Source organism: Glycine soja, chromosome 15 (assembly GCF_004193775.1).
Source record: "Glycine soja cultivar W05 chromosome 15, ASM419377v2, whole genome shotgun sequence".
Lineage (NCBI taxonomy): Eukaryota > Viridiplantae > Streptophyta > Magnoliopsida > Fabales > Fabaceae > Glycine > Glycine soja.
The window spans coordinates 40,397,477-40,410,356 of NC_041016.1; the positions used below are offsets into that span (position 1 = coordinate 40,397,477).

The window sequence follows — 12,880 nt, forward strand, 5'->3', positions numbered from 1 at the left end:
CTTCCTAGATACTGTATTTTTAATGTTTATTTGATTCGGGTACGACTTCGATCAAATTTGGTGCCGTTGCCGGGGAGCAGTAGGCCAAAGGTTCATAATAGTGTTTAGTTTTTTTGTGTGTAGCTCTTTCGTTTAGGTTGTGAGTGTGTGTTGTTTTGTTTTGAGTAGCTTTCTATTTTGCATTTCAGTCGTGTTCCCTGTTTAGCGACTGTGTTAGCGACTGTTTCAGTTTTGTGTTTTGTTGTGAACAATGATTAGCGACTAATTTTGAAATTTAATTGGCGATTTTTGTTTTGATAGTTAGAGTTGTTATTTTTTCTGATTTTTTGTGTGGTAGTTTCTTTTGGTCCATATTTTGTGTGAAATATATCAGGAGCACTTGGTGTGGCTGAATTTGAGAGAGACAAAAAATTTGGGAACTTGTTTTTAGCAAAACTTAAAACGGTCATAACTTTTGTTCCAGGTATCAGAATGACTATTATTATATATGCATTTGGGGTAGAAGAAAATTTCCCATGCCTTGAAAATTGACCAGAGGTGCATTTCCGTTTTAAACTTGAAAAATCAACCGTTTACTAAGTTTTTTTTTATTTTTCAAGTATTTTTGTCTTATTTTTCTAAACTTTGCTTAGGTAGTTTTCATAGTTAGACTTTGAATTTTTGTTTGAAATTTTTTGTGATATCTTTTCATGATTTTAGGGTGTTGCTCACAAAATTTCAGCTTATTTGGATATCGTTTAAGTATAGCTGTAGTTTTACCACCTTGTTAGGTGCTTGTTGAGAGATACATGATTTGCTACATATAGTGCATGACTAGGGGTAATCTAGGTGATTTACAATCCTTTGATCCTGAAATAGATAGAACCTTTTATAGATTAGTTAGGCATAGTGTTCATCCTGGTCATTCTGGGCATTTTGAGCATTTTTTAGTATTTTGAGCATTCTGAGTATTCTGTTGCTGGTAATTCTGAATATTCTGATTTTGAGCATTCGACTACTAATTTTCATACTGAGAACATGGTTCAACCTCCACCTCGTGAGAGGACTCTTAGGGAGATGGCTGCACCTGATTTCACTTATAAAAGCTTGTGCATTCAATATCCTGATGAGGGTGTTCCATATGTTCTCAAGACTGGACTAATACATTTGCTGCCCAAGTTTCATGGTCTTGCAGGTGAAGATCCTCATAAGAATCTTAAGGAGTTTCATATTGTTTGTTCCACCATGAAGCCCCCTAATGTCCAGGAAGATCATATCTTTCTAAAGGCTTTTCCTCATTCTCTAGAGGGAGTGGCAAAAGATTGGCTATACTACCTTGCTCTCATGTCCATTTTCAACTGGGATGACCTTAAGAGGGTGTTCTTGGAGAAATTCTTTCCTACATCTAGGACCACTGCCATCAGAAAAGACATTTTAGGCATCAGACAACTTAATGGAGAGAGCTTGTATGAGTACTGGGAAAGATTCAAGAAATTGGGTGCAAGCTGTCCTCACCACCAGATTTCTGAGCAACTTCTTCTACAATATTTCTATGAGGGACTTAGCAACATGGAGATGAGTATGATTGATGCTGCCAATGGTGGAGCTCTTAGTGATATGACCCCTACTGAGGCTAGGAATTTGATTGAGAAGATGGCTTCCAACTCCCAACAATTCATTGCAAGAAATGATGCTATTGTACTTAGAGGAGTCCATGAGGTGGCCACGGATTCATCTTCATTTGCTGAAAATAAAAAGCTTGAGGGAAAGCTTGATGCCTTGGTCAACCTAGTAACTCAGCTTGCCATGAATTAGAAATCTACACCTGTTGCAAGAGTCTGTGGTTTATGTTCTTCTGCAGATTACCATACAGATCTATGTCCTTCTTTGCAACAATCTGGAGTCAATGAGCAACCTGAAGCTTATGCTGCAAACATTTATAATAGACCCCCTCAGCAGCAAAACCAACAACAATAGAATAATTATGACCTTTCAAGCAATAGATACAATCCAGGTTGGAGGAATCATCCAAATCTAATATGGGCAAGTCCTCCACAACAACAACAACATGTCCCTCCTTTCCAGAATGATGCTGGTCCAAACAAGCCATATGTTCCTCCTCCAGTGTAGCAACAGCAACAGCAACAACAAAGACAACAAGCAACTGAGGCCCCTTCTCAACCTTCCTTAGAAGAGTTAGTGAGGCAAATGACCATCTAGAATATGCAGTTTCAGCAAGAGACGAGCCTCCATTCAGAGTTTGACAAATCAGATGGGGCAGATGGCTACTCAGTTGAACCAAGCTTAGTCCCAAAATTTTGACAAATTGCCTTCACAGACTGTGCAGAATCCGAAAAATGTGAGTGCCATCACCTTGAGGTCTGGCAAGCAAATTGAAGTGCCTCCACCAGTAGCAGCACCTGCACCTGCACCTGAACCTGTCAAGCCTCATTCTACACCTGAAAAAGAAGATGAGATAGTTGCACAAAAGAGGAAGCTTCCTGATTAGGGAGCTAACAAAAATTTTCATGCAGGTGGACCTTCTTCTAGTAGCTCTAACTTGCAGCAGCCTCCTATCCCTCTTCCATTCCCACCTAGAGCAATTCCAAGCAAAAAAATGGAAGAAGTGGAAAAGGAGATCTTGGAGACCTTCAGGAAAGTAGAGGTGAACATACCTCTGCTAGATGCCATCAAGCAGATTCCAAGTTTCTAAAGGAGCTATGCACCCACAAAAGGAAGCTCAAAGGCAATGAAAGGATTAGCATGGGCAGAAATGTGTCATCATTGATAGGTAAATCTGTTCCTCACATTCCTGAGAAATGTAAGGACCCAGGTACTTTCTATATACCTTGCATTATTGGGAACAATAAATTTGAGAATGCCATGCTAGATCTAGGAGCATCAGTTAGTGTCATGCCTCTGTCCATTTTCAATTCTTTATCTCTTGGACCTTTGCAATCTACAGATGTGGTGATTCATTTGGCAAATAGAAGTGTTGCTTACCCCCAGGTCTCATAGAGGATGTGCTGGTTCGGGTTAGTGAACTTATTTTTCCTATTGATTTTTATGTTCTTAATATGGAAGAGGGATTTTCCCATGGTTCAGTTGCAATTATTTTAGGCAGGCCATTTATGAAAACAGCCCGAACCAAGATAGATGTTTATGCTGGCACATTGTCTATGGAATTTGGTGATATTGTTGTTCACTTTAACATTCTTGATGCCATGAAACATCCATCTGAGGATCATTCTGTTTTTCGTGCTGAGATAATTGATCAGATTGTTGATGATTATATGTTTGATTTTGATTATGTTCTTCATGGTAGGAAACATCCATTTTTATCTGATTTGCATACTTGTCATTCCTTATGCATTGAATCTGAATCTGAGTTTGAATTTGATCTTGTATCTGATTTTTATGCTGAGAATGAATTTGAATTTGAGTCTGGTTCTGATGTTCTGGGTGTTGTACCTCTTGATGTTGATTTTTTAGAGTTAGAATGCACTAACCATGTTGCAGGAAGTTCATATACTTCTGACTTGCTTTATGAGGTACAGGCTGAGGAACCTTCTTCTTCTCCTACCCTAGTTCCTCCTACTGTTCAGCCACCACCCACACCAGAGTTGAAGCCCTTACCAGCAACCCTCAAATATGCTTACTTGGAGGACAAGGAAAAATTTCTAGTGATCATCTCTGCCTCCCTTGCTGCTGAGCAAGAGGAGAAGTTGTTGCTAGTTCTCAAGAAGCACAAGAAAGCCATTGGATGGACTTTAGTAGACATTCCTGGTATTAGCCCATCTACCTACATGCATAGGATACTTTTAGAGGATGGAGCTAAGCCAATGAGGCAGCCACAGCGGCGACTCAACCCCGTCATTCTAGATGTGGTGAAAAAGGAAGTGACCAAGCTCTTACAAGCTAGAATCATCTACCCCATTTCTGACAGCCAGTGGGTGAGTCCAGCCCAAGTGGTTCCTAAGAAGACAGGCCTCACAGTGATCAAGAATGAGAGGGATGAGCTTATCCCCACAAGAGTGCAGAACAGCTGGCGAGTCTGCATTGATTACAAGAGGTTGAACCAGGTAACTAGAAAAGATCATTTTCCCCTGCCATTCATTGATCAAATGCTTGAGCGCTTGGCAGGTAAGTTTTATTACTATTTTCTTGATGGTTTTTCTGGATATTTACAAATTCATATTGCTCTTGAGGATCAAGAAAAAACCATATTCACTTGTCCTTTTGGCACTTATGCCTATAGAGGATGCCCTTTGGCCTATGCAACGCCCCTGGTACCTTCCAGTGGTGTATGCTTAGCATTTTCAGTGATTTTTTAGAGAGTTACATAGAGGTGTTTAGGGATGATTTTACTGTTTATGAATCCTCTTTTGATGCATGTTTGGATAGTCTGGATAGAGTTCTTAATAGATGCATTGAAACTAACCTTGTGCTGAATTTTGAAAAATGTCACTTCATGGTAGAACAAGGTATAGTTTTAGGGCATATCATTTCCAGTAGGGGCATAGAGGTAGACCCTGCAAAAATAGATGTTATTTCACAATTGCCTTACCCCTCTTGCATGTGAGAGGTTCGTTCTTTTCTTGGTCATGCAGGGTTTTATAGGCGCTTTATCAAGGATTTTAGCAAAGTGGCCCTTCCACTATCCAATCTGCTGCAAAAGGAGGTGGACTTTGATTTTGATGACCGATGCAAAGAGGCTTTTGATTGCCTCAAGCGTGCGGTGACTACCACCCCTATCATTCAGGCACCTGATTGGACAGCCCCATTTGAGCTAATGTGCGATGCATCCAATTGCGCATTGGGGACCGTCCTTGCTTAAAAGATTGATAAATTGTCTCGGGTGATCTACTACGCTTCCAGAACTTTGGATGCTGCTCAAGCAAATTACACTAGCACAGAGAAGGAGCTATTAGCGATAGTTTTTGCTCTTGAGAAATTTCGTTCATATTTACTTGGTACTCGTGTTATTGTTTATACTGGCCATACAGCTTTGAAGTACCTGTTGAAGAAGGCTGAATCAAATCCTAGATTGATCAGGTCGATGCTTTGGCTCCAAGAGTTTGATTTGGAGATCCGTGATCGGAGCGGTGCACAGAACCTCATGGATGACCATCTGAGTAGGATTGAGCGCGTGTATGAGGACTCACCCATTCAGGATGATTTTCCTGATGACCATTTGTACATTCTGTATAGTATTTCTAATTCCTTCCCCACTCCCTGGTTTGCTAATATTATGAATTATTTGGTTGCTTCTGTTTTTCCTCCCTTAGCATCTAAAGCTCAAAATGATAAAATTAAGAGTGATGCTAAGCATTATATTTGGGATGACCCCTATTTGTGGAAGTTATGCAGTGACCAGGTTATTAGGAGATGCATTCCAAACCATGACATTGACTCAGTCCTGCAATTTTGTCATTCTTCCGCACCAGGTGGCCATCTTGGCATACAGAGGACAGCTCGTAAGGTGCTTGATTGTGGTTTCTATTGGCCCACCATCTTCAAGGATGCGTGGAGAATTTGTAGCACTTGTGAGCCTTTTCAGAGAGCAGGTGACTCACTTTCATGGAGACAACAAATGCCTCAACAACCCATGTTATTCTGTGAGGTGTTTGATGTCTGGGGTATAGATTTTATGGGGCCTTTCCCTGTCTCTTTTGGTTTTGTTTATATTCTCTTTGCTGTTGATTATGTTTCAAAATGGGTGGAAGCCAAACCCACCAAAACTAACAATGCTAAGGTTGTTGTGGATTTTGTTATATCTAATCTGTTTTGCAGGTTTGGAGTCCCTAGAGCCATCGTTAGTGATCAAGGTACCCATTTTTGTAACAGATCCATGTATGCCTTGCTCAAAAATTATGGGGTCGTGCACAAAATTTCCACACCTTACCACCCCTAAACTAATGGGCAGGCTGAGATTTCAAACAGGGAGATAAAAAGGATCTTGGAGAAGATTGTGCAGCCGAACAGAAAAGATTGGAGCACCAGGCTGGATGATGCTCTTTGGGCGCATAGGACTGCCTACAAAGCACCCATAGGAATGTCTCCTTATCGGGTTGTCTTTGGCAAGGCATGTCATCTTCCTGTAGAGATAGAGCATAGAGTCTACTGGGCTGTAAAGACCTGTAACTTCTCTATTGATCAGGCTAGAAAGGAAAGGAAGTTGCAACTAAGTGAGCTAGATGAGATCCGTTTAGAAGCCTATGAGAATTCCAAATTCTACAAGGAGAAGACCAAGAAGTTCCATGACAGCTTGATGGCTAAGAAGGACTTCGTGGTTGGACAGAAAGTTTTATTGTATTAACTCTAGGCTCGAACTCATGAGTGGTAAGTTGAGGTCAAAATGGATTGGTCATTTTGTTGTGACTAATGTTTTTCCTTATGGTACAGTTGAGATCAAAAGTGAATCCACAGATAAGAGCTTCAAGGTCAATGGACACCAGCTGAAACCATTCCTCACAAATCCCTCCTTAGTGGATGCCGTGGTGGAGGAGACCTCCTTACTTCACCCTACTTCTCTTCCGCCATGACTTAGGGAGTTTTCTTTTCTTTTTTTTTCTGTCTCCTTCTTTACTTTTATTGCACTTGTCCAATTTTATTGATTGTTTTGATTGCTTTTGATCTTGTGATTGTGCTACATTGAGGACAATGTGTTGTTTAAGTGTGGGGGGGGGGGAGATTGTTCTTTAATTTTGTTGATTTTGTTGGGTTTTCTAGTTTAATTTTTTTAGGTTTTCTAGGTTAATTTTGTTATTTTGGTTTTATGTTTTATGTACAACATTGCATGTTTCTCTTTGAATTATAGTTTATGTACAGGTAATGGGTAATTGTTTTTGAAATAGGAGTTTCTTGGCATTTTGTGAATTGAAATCCTTGTTTTTCTCTGCATGTCAAGTTAGTTTTGAAAGTTCAAATTGGAAGTGATAGATTTACCCTTGGTGAGAATTTGAGCCATCATCATCTATTTTATTCGGTGTGTTTTGCCCCATTGATTGCTTGCACAATAGCCTTGGCTTGACTCTTGTTGATACTTCTTGCTTCACATGCATGTTGGGAGATGATTTAGGCATTTTGTTCTTATAATCCTCTAGCCAAATGAGCCTACCTTGAATTAATTCCCTTGATAGCCCCTTTGAGCCTATGTTCCCCTTTCCTTGTTTTGAAGCTCATTACAAGCCTTAAGTGAAAAACCATGATCTCACCCTACCCTTAAGGAATTTTGGAGCTTTGGAATTGTTTTGGGAATAAGTGTGGGGGGGTATGTTTCATTGGATGATATGTTTTTGTTGGCCATGCTTGATGATGTATTTTGGCCATGCTTGATGATGTATTTTGGCCATGCTTGATGTATATACATATATTTCCTAATTGTTGATTTATTTTTCAATTGCTTTTCAATTGCTACTGTTCACGTTAAAAAAACGAAGAAGAAAAAACAAAAAAAAAACAAAAAAACAAAAAAAGAATGAAGTTGAATACATGAGGTCTTGGTTTGAGACTTGGATTGGTTTCAGGACTTGGTTGACTTTGTTTTGGGTTTACTTTTTATGCTTAATTTTTAATTTTGGTTTTGGGGTTTACTACTTTTTCTTAGTTCTCACTTATTCCCCATTGCTCCTCTATTCCTTTGGGTTTTAGCTACTTATCCCATACTTTCCTTTACCTTGTCCTTGGCCCGATTACAACCTTAAAAGACTTTTTAATCCTCATATGCATATGTTTGTGATGTGGTTGTCAATTTTAGAGTCTTGCCAAGTCTATGTGGTGTTTGTTTTCATGGGTGCTCTGAGAGTAAATAGTAGCCTAGACACTTGAGAGATAGAGTGCATATCTTATGAGGCTTTATCACTTTTCATTCTTGAGCTGATTGACTATCTTGCCATGTTTGAGATGCTTGGATGATTTTCATGGCTGCCTTGATTCTTTAACTCTTTATGTGTTGGATGTTGCCCATTCCTTTCATTCCTCGAGATTCATTAAGAAATATGTAATTGTTTTTGTGTTTGTTTGTTTCTCTTTAATGTCTCTAAATTTTTTCCTTGATTTGCTTTTTGATTTTGCCCAGGAGTGCAAAAGGCTAAGTGTGGGGGGATTTGATGTGTCATTATTTTCTCCTATTTCTTAACCCTTTTTGTCACCATTTTAATTATTGATTAGCCTTAATTGTCAAATTAATTATGCAGTTTTATCATTTGGGCCTACTTGACTAATTTTGTGTTTTTAATTAAATTTAAGGAGAATTATAAGCAATTGGGCTTGAATCCAGAATTGGGCTTGGACTTGAAGAGAGCAGACAATTTTATTTTATCAAATCTTATATGATCCAAATTTTATTTCATCTAGATTTTGTTTCGTCCAGATTTTATTCCATCCAATCTTATCTTATCTTGTACAGATTTTATTCCATTCAATCTTATCTTATCTTGTCCGTATTTTATTTTATTTATGGGCTTAGACTTAAAACAGATTTGTAAGCTTCGGGGCTGAGGACCCATATAACAGCACCAGGGTTTAAATTTAGAGAGTTTTTTTGAGAGAGGAGAATAATTTTAGGGTTTTAGAATTCCAGTTTTTACTGTTCATGCGCACTGTTCACGTAGAATAAAATTCATTTTCTGCAATTTCGTTTCTGCTTCAATCTACAATTTCGTTTTCTACTGATTAATGGAAGGCTAAGTCTCTAGTGTTGTTTTCTCTTGAGGATCAAGCACAACTCACTTTGAGGTTTTGTTATTACTATTGAATTCTGATCAGTTTTTCCTCTTCACCAATTACTCTGTATTTGTTGCTATTAATCCATGCATGCTTAGTACTTGATTAATTGTCTCTGCGCTTAATTTACGTTCATGCTTAATGATCAGTTTCGTTCATGATTAATTGGTGTATGTGTTGCTTAATCACATAATGACAGCCTTATCTTAATTTTCACTTAGTAATTTAATTTAGGGTTGGATTAAGTGGTTGAACTAATTAAGGATAAATTCTCAAAACCTAGGATAAGAGACTTGCTTGTGAATCAAGGGGAAATAACATGTTTTAATTCTGTCACTTTCTAATTCAAATTTGTTTGCTGTTTAATTTACAAAAACAAACAACCCTCCCCCAATTCGTTACTATTTTATTACTATTTGTTATGAACGTTTGGTTGACCATTGCTCGTTGGGAGACGACCTAGGATCACTTCCTAGATACTGCATTTTTAATGTTTATTTGATTCGGGTACGGCCTCGATCAAATTTGGCGTCGTTGCCAGGGAGCAGTGGGCCAAAGGTTCATAATAGTGTTTAGTTTTTTTGTGTGTAGCTTTGTCGTTTAGGTTGTGAGTGTGTGTTGTTTTGTTTTGAGTAGTGTTCTGTTTTGCATTTCAGTCGTGTTCCCTATTGTCATACCCAAATTTCGTCCGGGGACAATTGCTTGATGGCATGCAACCTTTGATTGACCGCTTCGAGGTACTTGGCACCCTTTGTTGCACAATATGTGAAGTCCCGAGACGTGCCGGAAATCAAAAGGAAGTATTGTTACGCAATCCGTGAGTTTCTGTAACTCTTCGAAAGCTAAAAAAGGAGTAATTATATGATCCGTAAGGTTCCATAACCTTACGAAAAGAAAACAAGTATCGTTACGAAATTCGTAAAGTTTCGTAACGTTACGGAAAAACAATCACCAAAAAAAGCAAAGGGGGTGTATTTAGTAAAATGGGGGTGCAAATAGTAATTTTCGAATCTGGGCCCTTCTAGAGGTTTATGGGCAATTTCTTGCTTAAGGTGGAAGCAACCGAGCTCGCCTGGGCGAGCTAGGTGGCAACCGCCTCCCCTATTTTGTTAAAAAATGGGCTTCTGGGACACTCGTAAAATTCCCACAACCCTAAATAAGCATATTTCACTTAATATGGGTGAGAAGGAAGATAAAAAAGAAGAAAATCAAGTCCTATAGGCTTCCATAACTTTTCCGTAAATTACGAAAGAAGGGGGATGAACTTATCAAAAATGGGAGGTGCAAATAGCAATTTTGAAATTGGGCCTTCAGGGTATTTTCGAAGCTGGATTGCTTCTGGAGGAAGCAACCCAGGTCGCCTGGGCCAGTTGGGCGGCAACCTCCTCCCCCTTTTTCCTATAAATAGGTTGAAGGGGGCTGTTCTAAGGGTCCCGGATCCCCTTGGTGATGTATTTCAGCTGTTTTAGGTGAAAAAAATTGTTTCCGTGAAAAAAATCCAAGCCGAGGTGCTTCCGTAACGCTTCCGAGATGTTTCCGTAAGCAAATCCGTGAAGGTTTTCCTCTGTTATTCACTGTTCTTCATCCGTTCTTCGTTCTTCAACGGGTAAGTTTCCAAATCCGAGACTTTTAATTCATTTCTTGTTTCTTGGCTTTCATTTTTATTTCGTTCAATTTCGGTTTCTTTTCTTTCGTTTTTTACAAGCTTTAACCGATCGTTTAAGCCATTTTCTCGCCTAATCAAAAAATAAAATAAATTTCCACCGATCATTTGATTTATAATATCCGTTAATTTCTGTTAAAATGAAATCCGACCGTTCGGTCGTGCCGTAACCACGTTGGAAATCAGAAAAGAGGTAAAATAATAATATAATAATCAAAAAATACCTTTTAGTAAAATAAAGCGGAAAAATCAATCGGACATTTCTCTTTGGATTTCTCTTTCTTAATTGAATTGACTAATAACTAAAGTGAAACTAAGGCTAAAATCAACCCGCAAAGTCAAGCTCGTCCACAAAAAAATCACTAAAAAAAAAGATTTGAAAAGTTCAATATCTCAATTTTTCTTACCAAGTAAATGGATCATTTTTAAGGTCCAACGCCTTAAAATGATCACCTTCCAAGTAAAAAAAATCGCTTGATTCACCCTTAAAGAGGAACTACGTAGGTCTGATTTCCTCTTCGATGGAGGGTACGTAGGAGCAAGAGCCCCGCTTTTGTCGACCTCAAAAATAAAAAAGGAAATAAAAGTTAGGGTAACACAATTTCACACAATTCTAAAAATAAGGCTGTTGTCCTTTGAGGCAAACGTGAGAGGTGCTAATACCTTCCTCAAACATAAATACAACTCCCGAACTTGGAATATTCTTTTTGACCGGTTTCCTTCGGTTTTTCCGACGTTTTCCACAAATAAACGTTGGTGGCAACTCCGTACATTTTCCTCCTTTGGAAAATGCACCCGTGAGCCTCGCCTCACTCACCCGCAAAAGAGCATGTTGCGACAGTTGGCGACTCCACTGGGGACTTTTTTTGTGAGTTAGGCCTATTTTAGGGAATTGTGGAATTGTGAAACTTCGTGTGTGCATTTTGTTGAACTATGTAAATATAATAACTGCTATCTTTTCCGCATTTTTACATTGCATTCTAAGCACCCACGGGTTTGAGTAAAAAAGGGGCCCTATACCCGGGTTCATGGGAATTTAAGGAGTGGAGGTGAATCTATGGTCATGCTAGGTCTCCGACTTGCTTGATAATAGTGAAACCTCGTCTAGAGCTTTCTCTCTTTATAATGCGTTGTCGCTAGTATTCCATACCGCCGCAATATTATTATCTTGAGTGATGATACCGCTAGAAAACAACCATGTGAGATATGGATCGTTGGGAGTAGTTATTAGAGACCCCTAGATATTATCCTATAGGTCCCTAAAATAGGGGCACAAAGCGAACACGCTGCGTGCCTTTTAAACACTGTCATGCATATAACCTAAATGTCATGTACGCCTTTGTTGTATGATTATTTGAGGATATTGTCATGCTGTGTAAATCCCCCTGTTGCGCTTTTGCGCATCTGGATCATGCCGTCACACATGCGTTGTATGTGGGTCTCGTCTTTTGTTGTGGGAAGTCGGAAGATCCATATCGTCTTCTTAACTGCACACATGGGGCACTGCGCCCCCAAATGTGCAAGTAAGGAGAGATGATTTTCCGGGCTCTCATGTCCGTAAATGCATTCATATCATGCATCGCATAAACATCTCTTCAGCATCATAATGAACATATCATTCCTGCATTTGTCCGTTATCACATTCCAGCCTCACATTTTGCATGAGTCATTGCATCATCATGCATATGCATTCAACATACTTTTTGTTCTACATGTTTGCTCATACATGATCCTTGTGTTTTCCTCTACAAAACAAAAAAAAGAAAAAAAGGGAAGCATGAAAATTCATGATGCATTCTTAGTTGCATGTGTTAGGTACCATGAGCCAACCATGTTGGGATCATAAACCCATTTCTAAAATAAATAAAAAAACACAAACAACAAAACAAAATGATTGAGCATGGTACCTAATGGGTGGTTAACTAAGAAAGGATGTCTCTTCGGGCATCTCAATCTCATAATTACATTTTCCATGCATAGCATGCGTATTCCCGAGTCTTTCATCCCTATGAAATGTTGTTGAAGTATTGGCGATCAAAATTGCCATTCCCTGGGTTATGGGGTTGAACCAAGCTCGTGCTTTTACGAAAAGGTTCATCGAGTCAAGTTGAAGCAAGGAAGTAACCATCTTGCAAAATTGGGGCAAAAGATGGATCGTGTTACATCATTGCTTCGTCTACTGCCAAACACGTTTAGGATTGTTGATATCCTTGTTACTTCCAGCTTCACCTTGACAAAGATGTCATGGACCATGTTGAAAATCTAAATTGATTCAACCCCATGTCCTGCGTAAAAATTCGCAATACTACAACTATGCATCATTCACATACATCCATGCTTTTCATTGGTTGCATTGCTCATTACATTCTTTCCTTGAAAAATAAAATAAAATAAAATGAACTTAATCATTGTTATAAAAAAAAAAAACATGCTTTACGGTGCCCTCACCGAACCTGTGCTAGAGCTAGAGTAATGGGTGAAGTAGAGGAGGTACAAGAGAAGATGAAGGCC

General features: G+C 38.9%; 1 non-coding gene and 1 pseudogene across 1 annotated transcript; one reads left to right on the plus strand and one right to left on the minus strand.

Moving 5' to 3' along the window:
- LOC114386142 overlaps positions 1-12,880 on the plus strand; it is a 51,071-nt pseudogene that overhangs the window by 16,759 nt on the left and 21,432 nt on the right.
- On the minus strand, positions 1,396-1,502 carry LOC114388785. Its single transcript, XR_003661580.1, has one exon. It is a non-coding gene; the product is annotated as a small nucleolar RNA R71 (small nucleolar RNA).